We start from the raw sequence: 16339 nt of genomic DNA on the forward strand, positions 1-16339 counted from the left end.
ACAAAGAACATCTTAGTGTATTATTGCCGTGGAAGTAGTCCAAATTGGGGTGAGCCACATTAAAATTTACCTCTTTGTTGATTGTTGTGTTGTTCTTTATGATTCTAGATTTTTCTCTCCATAAGATGGGTGCGATCTTGCGCTAGGAATATGAATTGGCGAAATTCCAAGTATACAAATAATCGAAGATTCCCTTCCGTATTCTGGGATCTGATCTGGGCAGCGTGGTGGTCGAAACAAGGTTCGTTGCCTGCTGTAGGGACGGGGTTGAGGTAGTGATGGTGGCGGCGGTCTGACGGAGGCGGTGGTGCAGCAGTGGTGGTGGCACGTTGCTAGTGGCTACTTGCAGGGTTTGGGCAGGGGTTGTCTCTTGGGCAGCGACCGGTCTTGATGTAGGACGAGAATGGGCCTGGTTTAGGCGGAAAATTAGAATAATAAAGAAGCGGCGTGGAATCAAGAAGAGTGATTGGAAAATAGGTAATTCAAGTATAATGAGGTTACTAGCCGCTGCAATATCCAAGAAAATTTGGTTTTGGACTTTTCGGGATACTCGAGCAAAAAATCAGGTCTTAATTGCAAAGCAGATTGGGATTAACTTTTGGCCAGAATGTCCGTTTGAGACGCATGATACCTTTTCAGAATAGGAACGACGAGATCTTCAAGACTCACTTTAGTGAGCCCTAACGGATTTTGGCCGAAATATGTCGTTTTAATCATCCGATTCGGGATTTAATATTTTAGGCTAGTCTTACATTTGTTTTAGAATTCTTTTATTTTAGGTTTTTAGTTTCCTTTTAATTTGGAGTCTTTAGAATTTCTTGTTAGACTATGATTTAGGGTTTGGATGCCTATATAAGCACCATTATACTTTGTACTAGATCAGTTTATCATATCAAATTAATAAAAATTAGAGATTTTTCTCTCTTTCTCTGGTGGATTCCAGAATTATGTCTGTTAGGGTTTATCGCTTGTAAACCCAGGTTACTTCCGATTGCGTCAGGTCTTCTCCTCTGGTGGTTGATTGGGCTTGGATCTTGTTTGGATTTTGCTGTTTTTTATTTTTATTTTATTTTACGTTGTTTTTTTACTTCAATTCTGTAATTTTATGGCATAGTAGTGGGCTTTGCCCCAGATTTTTAGGCCTAGCGAAGTGGTGAATTCCTTCCTCTATCAAGAAGTTGAAACCTCGTGCAGGAAGGCACTCACTCCTTAATAACAAAAAAAAAATCACATTTTAGGAGGCTTGAGTGATGCCTTGCAATAGGCTTTACTAATACTAAATGAGGAAATTTATTCAGTAGCTTTGACGTAGTCATGATGGCGACAGCTAAATTGGAGTATGGGAGTTCTGTTTTCTATTTTGCTATGTACTCTATAAGTTTTCTATGTTTTATAAGCGAACAAGCATATGTAAGTGTAACGTTATGTGTGTGAGAGTTATATATACGGATCATGGCAGGTCTCTTTTTATAATGTTGCCACTGAAAAATAAAGTTATAGTTTCCACTAAAAAAAAAAAACACAACTAATCTTCCATCTTTTGGATTTGAACGTTTTGCCTTTTCTTTAACAATTTTTTCTATCGACCATATGGCAAATAGACCAAATACATATATTTGCTATGCCGCTCGAAAGCTGCTCCCAAAACAAAACCTTAATGCTGCTATTTGTCCCCTGCTCTCCTTCATGGCTTCCGTCGACGAAGTTACTGCTACCTTTACTGCTTCTCTCGCTCTGTTGGGATCAGATGTGGTTGATATCTCCCATATGGATGGAGGGAGAACTCAACGTGGAACATAGGCCTTCTTGCTTGCTCATCCCCTGACGATGAAGAAAATCGATGCTCTTGAACTGTAACGCCATTTCTGGCGTATATGGGTTCTTGACTGCGGCTTTAAGGTGCAGAACAGGAAACCAGATCGATTTGTGTTCACTTTTGACTTGTGCCGAGACTGGAACAAAGTCCTCAAGGGGGGATCGTGGTATTTCAATCGATCACTGGTTGTGATGCCGGGCTACGACGGCCTCTCCCCGCTGCAGTCAGTGCAGATGGAGGCTCTGTTTTTTTGGGTTCGTATCAGTAATATCCCGCATGTATTGGAGGACAAGAAGATGATCAGGAACATCGCTTCCATTGCTGGTACATACCTGGATATCGATCAAAAGTTGCTAGACTCCACTAGTAAGATTCGTGTGTATGTCAGTCATGAAATCTCGAAGCCTTTCTTCCCCAGTAAAACCCTAAAGCTTGCTCAGGGGTGTTCTTGAAGAAATCTCGTTCTATTATGAGAACCTAATTGGCAAATGTCGGAAATGCAACCTAATCTATCATGCACAGGGGCCTTTCTTCCCCAGGAACACCATAAAGCTTGCTGTCACGCCCTGACTCGAGCTAATTTTGTAATCTCGAGTTAAGGTGTGAATCACATCTTAATTATAGAACTAATATTTTTATAACCAAAATTTGACAAAAAAATAAATAAATCGTGAACTAAAACTAGATAACAAGATCTCAAAATTCCAGCGGAAGCATATATTACATAGTCTATATCACATAGTACACTAGTACTCATTCTTTATTCCAAACAAGCATAAAGGAAACACAAGTTTCACAACCCATTTGACATACATATCAGAACTTCTTGCTCTAGCATCTTGATTCTATAACTGCAAAATCTGTTAAGGGGTGAGCTCAACCAGCGGCTCAGTAGGGACATAAAACTTCCTCATGGATAATTGACCAAAGATAATACCATCATATATTTCAATTATAACATGCATATCAAACAATGATGCAATCCAACTCTATCTATATACCCGTTAATTCATATACCAGAATACGCAAGCCTACACGTCCCATACCGTGTACTTTACAGTTTTGCAACTGTGACTTGAATATCCAAACATATAAATTAATCCCCTGACTCAATCAAATCCCCTAAAACCCCTTTTCCTAGTCATCTTGTCTGAAACATTGATCTCCAAGCCCAAATCACCCAAATATATTGACAATTATACCGTCGATATTCTAAACCTAAATGTGCACACGGGCTAGCCTGAGCTTGATCCCTACAATGTTCAAACTCAGCTACACAAAAGATAATTCCCACAACACCAAATAACCATAATTTTCACCCAACTCCTTTACAGTCAATGAATAGCAACCACTATGAAAACATGCACTACAACGATCAGCGTACATTTAATACATATAATTCAAATATCATCAAATAAATCATTCAAAATAATATTAACCAGAATAATATAAACACGAAGCACATAAAATCAATATCCAATATAAAAAGTTTCGCCAAGATCCCCTACCTTATTTCCGATAATCGTGGACAATACAAAATAAAATCAAGCCTCTTAGGTCGTCAAAAATAATTTCTTCAAATTAGACTTTTCTTTCCACTAATAGAAAGAGCTAGTCAAGACGAATCCGTAGGTGAAAACGGATCCTAAATTGGACTTATGGTTTAAAAGATATGATAAAAACAAGTTCTAGAGAGATAAAATGATAGAGAGAGAAAACTCTCCGAAAATTATGGAGGAACCATGATCTGGTTGGGTCCTGTTTATAGGCCTGATGGAACCAACGTAGTAGGTAAATTTTATGGTTTTGGTTCATGAATGAATGACACATGTCAAGGCATCTCTAACATTTCAACACATGGGTGCCATGTGTCTTGATCTGGTTGTTCTTTCCATCCTTATTAAACACCTGATATACCTATTCCCACTTGCAACACGTAGGGCTGCTGTCCTTGGTCATCATTATTTGCCACATGTTAAACACCTGATATACCTATTCCCACTTGCAACACGTAGGGCTGCTGTCCTTGGTCACCAAGTAATGCATAGCAACTAATAGTGACGCGCCATGTGTCCAATCTTAATTAGTTTCTCCAAATTTCAAAAAATCATCAAAAATAGCTCGGGAATCCGAAAAATGCTGCGAACTCGTGGATACCTCTACTTTCCACTTCCAACCTTAAAAATAAAATTTGACCAATTTCAAAATTCACATAATTTTTTAAGAACTTTAAAATTAGTAAAATCGAAAAAATTTCTCAATAATAACTTTCGACTTTAAAAAATTATAAATTTAAAATTTGGGTTGTCACACTTGCTCAGGGTGTTGTTGAAGAAATCTCGTTCTATTATGAGAACCTAATTGGTAAATGTCGGAAATGCAACCTAATCTATCATGTACAAGTGGTGTGTCAAGCAGTCTTGCCAGTGAAGAATATGGACAATGCGGAGGCGCATTAATGAGTTTTGCTGAGAACATATTTGAGAATGGCACATTCAAATTCAAGGGGCTTCAGACGCCTATTTTGCCTTCTATTGCACGTAACCTTTTTGGGTTTGCTGAGAGCAACAAACCACGCAAACGGGTGGTGATCAAGAGATCAGGGCCTGAGGGTAGTTCCACTAGCAGGAGGCTCCCGCCATGCTTTGATCCCATTTGATGAAGCTACAAAGGAATTGAAGAGAAGTACACTGGGGTCTCCCTACTCTTCTCCAAAGAAGCCGAGGTTCTTGTTCAACATGAACATGGATGCTCTAGCCAAGGAAACAGTGACAAAGAAGGTCAAAGTCCCTGAGTTTTCCACGAATTTTACAACTAAATCGCTTGGCTTAGTTGAGACTCCAGGATGCATGCTTGTCCCCATGGAAGTAATGATGCCAAAGGAGATCAACGATGGTGAGGAAAGTGCACCGGTGCTGTGAAGAAGAAGAGAGGATGCCCATTGGGATCAAAGAATAAATCCTCCTCTAAGTCTAAGAGAGTTCCTGCTGAGGAAGTATTGAGTATGCTCAACTCTGGAAAGCCTCCTTGCCCTAGCTCTAAGGGCAAGGAAAAGATTTAATTTCTTTTACCTATCTTGGCCTATTTGCTATGTTTTTCTTTATAGTTAGAATAGGCTTACTTTAATAAGTGAGCATGAGTTTGTTAAATGAATGAACCTAGTCTATGTATCAAGCTGCATCACAACTTCTTGTCTATTTGTAGATGGTAGCGGAGGGATATGTAATGGTCATTCTGTCCTTACCTTTTTATGAATGATATGTCTTTGAGACACCCTATTTAGAAAGAAAAAAAAAAACCAAATACGTACATACATACATACATAGGGAGGATCTATGTCTTAAAGTAAGGATGTTTTTATTTTTAAGATGTATTTTAATAATCACAACCACTCAATCTTTAATTAGTTACCTACACACATATGAATCTTACAAAAAATTAACCAAATCGGAAATCGTTTAACCATTTGATTAACACAATGCTCGTTTATCTAACGGACTACATTTGTTTACATAATTTTGAGTTACCAAATGATTATGGATTTGGTTGATTTTTTGTAGACACAATTATTGCATATGAATCTAAAGAATCAACAGTTGAAATCATTGAATTATGTCATATACTAGTATAAATTGTAAAAATCCTCAAATTCTTAAAGTAAGGGTATCCTCTCTTAATCCTTCCTCATATATGTGTGTGTGTGTATCAAGTGAAATAAATCACAATTGATCAAGTGAAATCATTCTGAATGTGGTTATATTTATCATCAATTTTGCTTGCCTCAACAATTGTGCATGTTTTTTTTTTTTTAATCCGAATAGCCCTAGAGCCATGCACTCAGATGCAATCTTGGTAATTTGCTTCAATGTATGAACAGACAGGCAGCAAGGCAATTGGAATTTTTTAAGGGAATAACCTGGTCTCGATTCAAGTGGTGTTGATGCTGATTGAGTTCAGCATAGATCATATTGATCTTTTTGTGCCTATTACCTTGGTTATGGATCTTACCCACACTCTCTTTTACTCAGTTGTGCCAATTACCTAAGCGCTCTCTTTTATAGCAAAAGAAGAGGCTGAGCGTTGAGTGACAAGACTCTGTTTTTTGACTTTTTTCTATTAGCAAATTTACCAAACAAATCATCATGTAAAGGTTACAAATAGGGACAGATCCAATAGGTATAGACAAAACTACAACATAAACACAATGGGTCCAAATTGGAAGCCCAACAAACATCACGGAATTTTTATGTTTTTTTTTTTTTTGATGAATCCTCGAAAAAAAAAACGAGGAAAAAATTATTGAAGACAGAAAAAGATTACAAGCTCGCAGTAAGTACTATGGCACGATCAAAATTGCATTTGAGAGATTCAATGCCGGTAGTTTTCCCACTCCACCTTTAGTTTCCAAGGTACCAAGTGGGGAACGAAGAAAATTAAGAACAATAGTTGAGTCAACCTCCACCAAATATGCTTCCAATCTCTTAACCAAGCCAATTCAATTGTTTTGACGGCTGCCATAATCTCTACAGCCACTGAACTTGGAATACCGAGCTTAGAACAAAAAGCACCTATAACAATGCCTTTATAATCCCTATAAACACCACCATAGCCAGCAAGATTAAAGACACTCTTTCAAGCACCATCAATATTTATTTTATACAACCATATGGAGGAGCAAGCCAATTAATAACCTCACTTATATGCGGATGAGCACGAAGTGGTTTACATGAGACCCCAAATCTCTTGATAATACAAAACTCTTGGCATGTATTAAACATAGTGCCCGTTGCCAATCGACCCAGAGTATTGATACTACCACTAATTAAGCGGCAAACTTGAGGAGTTGCAGAAAGATAACCATCATACCTGGCCTTGTTTCCAGATTGCCAAATAAACCAAAGAGCGGAACAAATCCTGCAATCCATAACTCCCGCAGCTGTTGACTTCGCCCAGCCACAAGGCACAAATTTAACAAGGCCAGAATAGATTTAGGAATTAAAGAAATATCAAACTTGTCACACATAAATTCCCAGACTAATGCAGCAAGGGGGCAATAAAGAAAAATATGCTTAATAGATTCACCATTTGCTCGACAAAGAACACAATAGGATGCCAATAAAATTGCACGCTTTTGAAGATAGTCCTCCGAAAGAATTCTACCACGCAAAGTTTTCCAAGTCAAAAGAGACATCCAGGGAAGAACATGCTTCGACCATATTACTTTACTCCAAGATAAGTGGGAGAAATGAGGACGTAAGAATTGAAATTTCATACGAATAATCGAAATGAGCATTGTCCTTAATCATGTCTCATATCGCTATACCAATCTATAATTTATGAACATGGTTAGTGACTATGCCAATCTACTCATACATAATATTTATGGACATGATATCAAAGTTTTGAAGGTACTCTTATATCTCATTCTTCTTTATCAAAGAATTTGTCCAATGTACATCTCAAAAAATAAGAACAATTCCATCACTAGCCTATATTTGCCCTGAAGAGCAAAATGGGAACCAAGTTAGGCCGGGATTAGGCAGAGTAATTTAGGGCTCGTTTACTTACTTGGAAGGAAAGGGAATGATTACGGGGTAAAAACATTCATGCGTTTACTAACACATAAAGGAATCGGAATGATTCCGGGTAAAAGAATTCCTGCGTTTACTAACACATGAAGGAATCAGAATGGATGTAGGTCCCACCTCCTTATCAGGAATCGATTCCTGAATACTCAGGAATTCGATTACGAAGGGGGAGATGAGTTTAGGAATCATTCCTCCGTAATCAATACCGATTCCTTTCTTCTCTCATTCCACTTTGTTTGGCTCCATTTTTGTTGCAGCTAGTCAACAGTCTCTTTTCTGCGTGGGCGTGCCAGAACCGTTCGGGTGCGGTCGTCGGGGGTGTCCCTTGACCTGACTTCTTTCAAGAGATTGTAGATGAGGAGAGCACCAACCTCGTCGCGGGATTCTTTGTGCCTCGTGGCGAGGACTTTTGCTGAGCTTCTTGAAAATCACAATCGATACTCGATGTTGTAGATCGAGCAGAGCGAGAACCACTGGGAAGTGAGGAGAACTTGCTAAAGCGTGACTTTAGCTTGGCTGGTTTGCTAGGGCGTTACCCTTGCTTGGCTGGGTCTGTAACCGTTGTGGTCGCGGCACTACCATCAGCTCCCAAGGAGACTAGGACCGAAATACGTTGACAGAGGGTTTGGTGGCACTGAAAGTCGGCTTCTGAGAAGACTAGGACTAGGAGTGTGATCACCGGTAAGAGAAAGAGAAGGAGAGGAGTTGCTCTTAGAGAGGTTGCTCTAGAGAGAACTTAGATCATCTTAGAGATGTTTGTTGTGAAGGTGTTGGTGTGTTGTTGTCCTGTTTTTGCCTCTATATATAGGCTTCCAAGCAACACTATTTGGCCTTTAAACAAATCATAATGGAGCACTTAATGGGAACATGATGGAGCACTTATGAGATTATGGAATTGTTAGGTTCAAGCACTTAAACACTAATGGAATGTTAGGTTTAAGCACTTAAAACACTAATGGAATGTTAGGTTTAAGCACTTACTGTTCCAATTTTTCTGCAGCTATATCTCCACCAAGAACTCAAAATGGGCCTTCGACTTCTTCATATCAAATGATCCATAATTAGTGTAGATCATTGTGGCAAATTGTCAGAGCTTTCTTCCATGTGGTTGGGCCGGAAATGCTGCTGGACCTCTTACAGGACCAGTTTTCCAGTTTTGCTTCTGCAGAAAATTGGACTAATTGTTTGAAGGCCTTCTACTCAAAACTAGCTCTGGTATTCTTCATAAGAAATGATCCTTGGGCTTTCTAGATTTAATATGGAAAGTTTTAGCTCATTTCAATTTCATTTGGTTAGTCTGCCACCCCTCCTTCCTTGTTTAGCTCCGTTTCTCCTAGCCGAAGTAGGAAAATGTGCTAAAGTTGACTTTTCATGCTTCCATGCTTCCATAGTAGGCTTTATTTAGCCTCTAAATATATATTTCGAGCTTGTCGACAATATATAGCTTGAGCCACTGATATTGGCTCAATTTCTCCAAGACACGCCTTGTCAGGCCAAAATGCTCATTTTTGGTTCAAACATTGCCCCCCAGACCTCGAAGTCAAAAGGTCTTCGTCTTGACTGAAGAGGTCTTGAATCAGCACTGCTCTTATAATGTTGTTGCTCCAAAGCCACTTGTATTGGCTTGACTGTTTCCATATAGGCCTCTAAATAGGCCATAAAGCTTGAATGCCACAATCTGGATTGCCTTTGTCATGAACTGACGCTTTCTTTGCCAACTTTATTGCCCCTATGTATCTGATGTCTGGTATGTAGTGAATTGACGAAACTTGGGCAGGTTGTAGGAGATCAGAACTTTAGCGTGCCCCTCATGCGAAGGAAACTGCTTTTGATCGCGAATGAGGATCCTTCTCTTCCTTGGTGGTTGCTTCGCCATGTGTATAGCAACAAGTATCTGCCTTGTTCGCTGGCTCTCTGTTGATTTTCTCAAATGTAGGGGTTGGAGCCGCTTTCCTGGCTTGATCAAGGCCTATAGTACTTAGCGACATAAGATGCAAAATAGCAAACTGTTTGCTGTCATTTAATCCTTCGCGAGTCTTATGCCGAAGAGGATGATTGGATCATGGCTATCGACATCATGATGTGTGACCAAGTGAAACCAACATACTTGCTGCAACTTTAGCATCTAAAAACCGCATCGGTTTTAATCATGTTTTAATTAAAAAACATCAGGCCACTATGCTGGCCATGCTGTGGTAAGAAAAGGTTGAATATCCTCACTGTCGCCTTAGATGCGATCCTCAAAATGGAATAATGATTCATTAATTATCAACCAGGGCCACTCACTGGCCCAACTAATAAATTAATCTCCAAAATATCTGAGCTATAAATCAAGGTGTAATGGAGAAGTATCTTCACTGTCGCCTTAGATGCGATTCTCAAGATGGAATAATGATTCATTAATTATCAACTAGGGCCACTTACTGGCCCAACTAATAAATTAATCTCCAAAAATATCTGAGCTATAAATCAAGGTGTAATGCAGAAGTAATCCTTGTGACCTAGAAATGGCATCCAAGAAACCATTCGTTATCGATCAGGCAGATGAAATCACTGAGAATGCCGCATTCAAATGGCGGACTAACATGAGTATTCGATGTAGACGTCAGACCGGAGAAGAGAGAAGTTGACTGATGGGCTTTGGTGGCGGTGATAGTCAAGCGAGTCTGAGTCCCATACCTCGCGATTGTTTGCCGGATGATGCTATGGCCTATTATGGGCTTCCCATCCGCCGTCCCATAGCGGCTCTTCGGCAGGTGCCTGGTGATTTTAGCAATTGGGGACCAAGGAGGAAAGTGGGCTTCTGGCCTACCGTCGCTCCCGAGGAAAAGGTTTGGTATCAGGAGGTCCGAGCGAGAGATTTGGCCCGATGGGATGCGGTGGGTATCACCCAAACCATCGATCTATGCTTCTGTCTTCCCCATAATACTAGCCCTGCACCGCTAGCCGCCGCTCTTTGCTTCTGGAACACCTCTAGCAATACATTCGATTTCCGGTTTGGGCAAATAAGCATAACTTTGCTGGATGTTCTTACCATCACGGGGTTGCCCATTGATTTTGACCCCTATGTGCATGGTCAGTTTGATGGCATTCAATTTCCTTTGAGAATGAATATGGCTGGTCGGGGACATCACAGCAAATCCTACTCATTTTGGCGCAACTGTTACTGCACCCAGCGTGACCATACAGGAGGTATCGCATTCCTGGAATTCTGGCTTTGCAAATTTATCTTTTTCACTTCTTCCAACAAACCTACTGGGCCCTGGAATTCTCTAGCCACTGCTCTCTACAATGGTATTTGCGTTGGCCTTGGGCAACCTATATTGGGTGCGTTATATCGCTCCCTTTATAGGGCCGTAATGCACCCCTTCGATACCGACATTAGTGGCCCTTTCTGGATTCTTGCCTTTTGGCTGCAGATTTATTTCCCTCGCTTCCATCGCGATGATATTCCAAAGGAACCTCCAGTCGATTCCCTTTTGGGGAACTGGCTTTGCCGCAATGTAAGGTATCGAGCTCCTCCCTACTCCGAGTGTTTTATTTACTTGTATTTGCTGGGAGAGATGCCGGACCCAAAAATAGTCCTTTCTAGGCGTTTCCCTCCTCCCCTTGATGATGGCTTTCTGCCCTGTGGACGGGATCATAGTGAAAGAGCCCTCCTGGCCTTTCGTCGCTCCATCTCCTGCTTGGATATTCGTCTTGCCACTGATCGCGTAAGTTACGAGCTCTACGCCCCTAACCACTTTGCTCGCCAATTTGGGTTGGCCCAGTTGGTACCCTGGCCTCTGGTTGATTCTGCCAATTACTACACTTCTTGGCGGAGATTAGCCCCGCCTGGGTCTGCCCCATTTCAGAGTCAGTTTACTTTGATAGTGATTCCCCCTTGGGTTAGAGCGCTATACCCCCTCAACGATGTCGACGATGATTATGCTGATTGGTGGAAAGAAGTGTCCATGAACTGTTGGGACCTGCCACATAACGAACTCTTCGTCCTGATCTTTCGTGGCATGAGTAGCCCTGGTCCGGAGGACCTCGAGATTCTTGAGCGCTTCTCCAAACCTGCAGCATAACCCCCGCGACCTATTCTACCTTCTCGCTCATTGCGTCCAGGGATACAAATCCACGAGCCTAGGGCAACAGTAGGTTTTTGTCTTTCTTCACCATTCCATTTCCTTGTGTTGATTTTCCCGCTCTTATTCCTGAGTGTGTTTTGCAGCAAACTACCCGGAGCAGGACAGCCTCTGTTCAGGCCGGGAAACAAAAGGAAATAGTAGAGGAGACTTCTGAGGGAGAGTCTTCGCATGATGAAGATCCCGCTGAGGTAATTTGGTTAAGAACGATCCCAAACTTGTATATTTGGTGCTTCCCCCCCTTTTGAGTTATGACTCTTTTCTCGTACAGGCCACTGCTGTCCTTGCTTGCAAACGCGATCGAGCTCAATTCGTCGAAGAGAGTTTTGAAGATGATGAACCTCTGGGAATGCGACTGGTAAACTCCGGCCCCGTCTTATCCTATTTAAATTTAAAATCTGGGCAGGATTTTCACTATGTATCTTTTGACAGGTCCGTCAAAGGACCACTGATCCATCTCACCTGAGCGAGGCTGGACCCTCAGCCACTGCAGAAGAGCCAATTCTCTCGTTAGTTCAAACATCAACTAACCCTGTGGCACCTCTCCCTTCTCCCACTACAGAGCATCTGCAAGGTCCTACCATTCTAATAACGATCTCTGATGACGACTCCTCGGAGGATGAAAGCGTGGAAAGCTACTCTGAGACTTCTGCCGCATATGAGGAACTGATGACGACAGAGATTCTCGCGGCATTAGGGGTTCAGAGGTGAATGAGGCGGGGCCTCTTCCTCTTGGGCACCACGTACCAGATATTGACCCGACAACTAGAGAGGTAAGCCAATGTTTGGCCAATACTTTCCATTTCCCTTTAGATCCAACCCTGCTCTCTGACATTTCTGAACTTGACCAGGATTCTGTTTGTACCGAGGAGGTGGCTGCAAACTCTGCTGGTCTTATCGGCGGGACAGTCGCCCCAGAGATGGAAAATGATACTAACGGTGGTGGTGCCCCCCAAGTCTCGCAAACAAATGAGACAACCGTCGAAGCTGAGGGCTCTGTGCTTGAATCTGCTCCACTTGCCCATGGTGAGCCGCGAATTGAGTTTCTAGATTCCCCTAAGGCTGAAGGGACAGACCAACCTGTTGAAGATGAAGAAACTGAGGAAGCTGTCCACCCTTTTGCATTGGTGGTTCATGATCCTGTAGCGCCTCTGCCGCTTCCTCCTCCTACCAGATTCGAGAGATTGATGAGGGTGTTGGAGGTAACTCCTCCTTCTGCTGTGGATGAGGCTAAGATGGTGCTTCGCGAACATCTGGGTCCTCAGGTATTGGAGACTGACATTCTCCTGCGAGTCTTGGAAGCCCTAAGGTATCTTTGCCAGGAGAAGGTATTGACCCTGCAGCAATTTAGTGCTATTGACAATCTGCTGAATGAACTTGGTAGGGCTCGCCGCCATCAATCAGCAGCGAACGCCCAGGCTCACGACGCTTGAGAGGCTTTGAATAACCTTTCCCGAGAAACGGACATCCCCCGTGGTATTTTAAATGAGCGAGCCATCCGCCTGCGGGAACTACAAATCCAAAGGTCTGACTTCAAACTTCAGATCGAGGACCTCCAAGCCCATTTAGGCTTTGTTGAGAATGCGATTATTGCAGAAGAAGCTCAACTCAATGAGCCTTTGGCTGCTTCTGAAGAAATGGGCCTCAACCTGGCCCGTATCAGAGATCGGGCCACTCAGGCCGAAGCTGGTGCCATTGCAGCGAAACGCCACGTGGAGGAACTTTGTTTGAAATTGAGCTTTGCGGGCCAATCTTTGTAGGCCCCCTCATAAACCGATTGGTCTCCTCAAATGCCAATAATCTCTTCTTTTAATAGCTAACTCCTCAAAAACCGCTCCTCACATGCTACTAGTCCCTTTTTTTCCCGAGATTTGGAATCACTAATCTCGATTTACTGACATCGGTTTGACTCTTTAACCATCCATCCAAGGGTGGGGATTTTCCTGAAGTCCCTTTAAATAGTTGTATTTTGGGCAAGGAATACTCACAACAAATTTTCTGAAACATTCAAGAAATGGCCTTTCAGTCCTTACTTCTCTTTCTCCTTCTTCACAAATCTTTCCCTCATGAAATGACCTTTAGCCTCTAAATTTTAGGCTTTATGGCGTAATCTTAAGCCTAGGTTAGGCCTTATGGCGTAATCTTAGGCAACCCTTTGTTTCGCCTTACTGGAATCTTGCAACAACAATGCCAGGCTTCAGATTAGTTTAGAAACACGAGGGGGCTCCGAGTGTGAGATCCACGATTATGTGAGATCATCTTTATTAGGATCCCCCACTTGGAGCAAATCGGGGAAGGGAGGGAAGCCAAATTGAGGTTCGTCTTTCCTCCTCTGTTTCCTTCCTTCTGGACTCGGCCCGTGTTGTGCCCTCCAGATGGAAGGAGCTTTGGTTCTCACCTTTTTCTCCCCCTTTCTCTTCTTGATAGAATCTTGGAGGGATGAGAAGGGATGGACTCTTTGAAGGAATGGGTTCAAGCTACAGAATGGCTACTCCTATACTTCACGTCCAACTAATGGTGGTTACCAAGGCTAGAGGGGATGCAGAGACTCAAGCTGATATTCGGTTCCTTCACTCTCTACCCCTCCTTTAGATAATGCCGCGGCTCAACCCGACGTTGGATTCCATAGCTGCTTCCAATTGAGGGGGCTTGGAGGCTCCATTTTCTTTTACTGGAGTCTCCCCTTCTCATGGATACTGGCGTTGGCCAAGCCTATGTTGTATTCCTCTGCCGTTTCCATGTAAAGGGGGCGCGGGGGCTCCGTTACTCCTCTTTTTCCTTCCCTGAAGTCTGTCCTCCTTGAGATAATGGCGCGGCTCAACCCGACGTTGGATTCCATAGCTGCTTCCACTTGAGAAAAGATTCAGAAGATATCCGAAGATTCCTATTTTGTATTCTAGCCACTTTTGGCTTTGTAATGAATATACTGCTTTTGGCCACACAGCCACTTTATGAATACAATAATATTTTCTTATCCTGATATTCCAATATCCGTGAGAAGCCAATAATTGTTTCTCGCAAAGCCTCAAATATAGGCCCCCATAGTTGTATATTGAAAATAATATGAACTTTTTAAAATATGTTCTGCGTCAAATCGAGCCTCGCGACGAGGGTTTTGAGAAAATATTTATCTTTTGGATCCACTTGCTGGCCCCAACTCAATTCGCCTTAATTAGTTGTTGAAAACTCCACCGTGAGAAGATAATATTGAAAATGGAACAGTTACATCCTCGAAAACCGTTCGGTTCCCTCAAGCTCCAATAATTCCTTCTTTTCCGAAATTTAGGGCAACTTTAATCACGCTTTACTGACACTTGACTCTTCTCTTTGACCGTCCATCCAAGGGTGGACATTTGCATGCCTATATCTTCCTCCACATTATAAACCCAAATTTCCAATCCCAAAATCATTTCATCAACAGCAATCTTTCTTAATTACTTATCATCATCACTCTTCCATTCTCACATTCTCTCAATCCATCATCAATGGAACCACAAAACCGGCATCTAACCGAGGATGGAGGAAGCAACAAAGCAGCCGAGAGTAGTCCTAACATGCATTGCAAGCAGAGTAATACCAGGTGGCTTCCTACTATAGATCAGATAACAATCCTCAAAGAGCTTTACGATGACAAAGGAGTTAAGTCCCCCACTGTAGAGCAAGTTCAGAGGATCACTCTCCAGCTAAAATGGTACGGACAGATCGAGAACAAGAACGTCTTTTATTGGTTCCAGAATCAAAGGGCTTGGGAGAAGCTGAAAAAGAAAAAGCTCACTTCGGATGTTCAAGTGCCCAAGCAAAGATCAGGGCTTGTTGGTGGATCCATTAATCTCAATTTTGGGTCAACTAGTTCTGCTGATGTTGGTGGATCCATCATGGAACAACGAGGAGAAGATCACCAGGAGATTAAAACCCTTCCACTATTTCCCATGCACGGTGAGGACATCTTTGGCAACATGAAGACTACTTCCGACGGAGGTGGTGGTCACGGTGGTGGCTCTTACATTTCCCTTGAGCTCAGCCTTTCCTGCGAGGGCAAAGCTGGAAAAAGTTTCCGGAGCCGCTGACTCGGCTTAGTAGCTTCGCGAGTGTAGGGACACTTAGAATTGCCCCTTAAGAGTTGTATTAATAATTTTTTATTTATTTTTTATTTTTTATTAGCCATAATTGTTAAGCTAAATGGGCTTAGTATTGTATAGTGTTGCCCCCTAGTGTTGCTAGGCATAGCGAAGAAATGATTATGGGCCTCAAAAACAGGCCTTCATGAATGGGCTTTGCGAGTGTGGGAACACTAGAATTTCCCACAAAGGCTTATGCGAAGAAACTGGCTAATAAATGAATCCTTCAGTGTTTTGACTCCTCAGTAATTTTGGGATCGCACTCTTTTTTTTTTTTTAATAAGTAGCTGAATTCAATAAGACAATGTGAATCAAGGTTTAGACATGCGGCCCAAGTATAGTCGCCTAGACACAAATTTTCTTTCAAATCCTTTGGGCAACCTTACTAAAATGGCCAGGTGGGGGAGGACGAACAAAAGAGGCAGAATCCATTTTGGCATGAGCTACTCCTACATAGTGGTTGAGACCCATTTGCACGCACTTCTGGATTCAAGAACCTGTCATGAACGTTGTCCCCTTTCTAGACACCATTTCACATAGGCTATACTTACTAAGATGAGAAAGGTCATAAGTGTGAAGACAGTTCAACAAGTGTTAATAAAAGCCGCCCTTAACCTTAAGGGACCTGAACTAGGCACCAATAAGGAGTTTAGGCCATTATTAACAAAAGAGACTTCACCTATTCCG

The sequence above is a fragment of the Rosa chinensis genome, chromosome 4 (genome assembly GCF_002994745.2).
Source record: "Rosa chinensis cultivar Old Blush chromosome 4, RchiOBHm-V2, whole genome shotgun sequence".
In the NCBI taxonomy this organism is placed as follows: Eukaryota; Viridiplantae; Streptophyta; class Magnoliopsida; order Rosales; family Rosaceae; genus Rosa; species Rosa chinensis.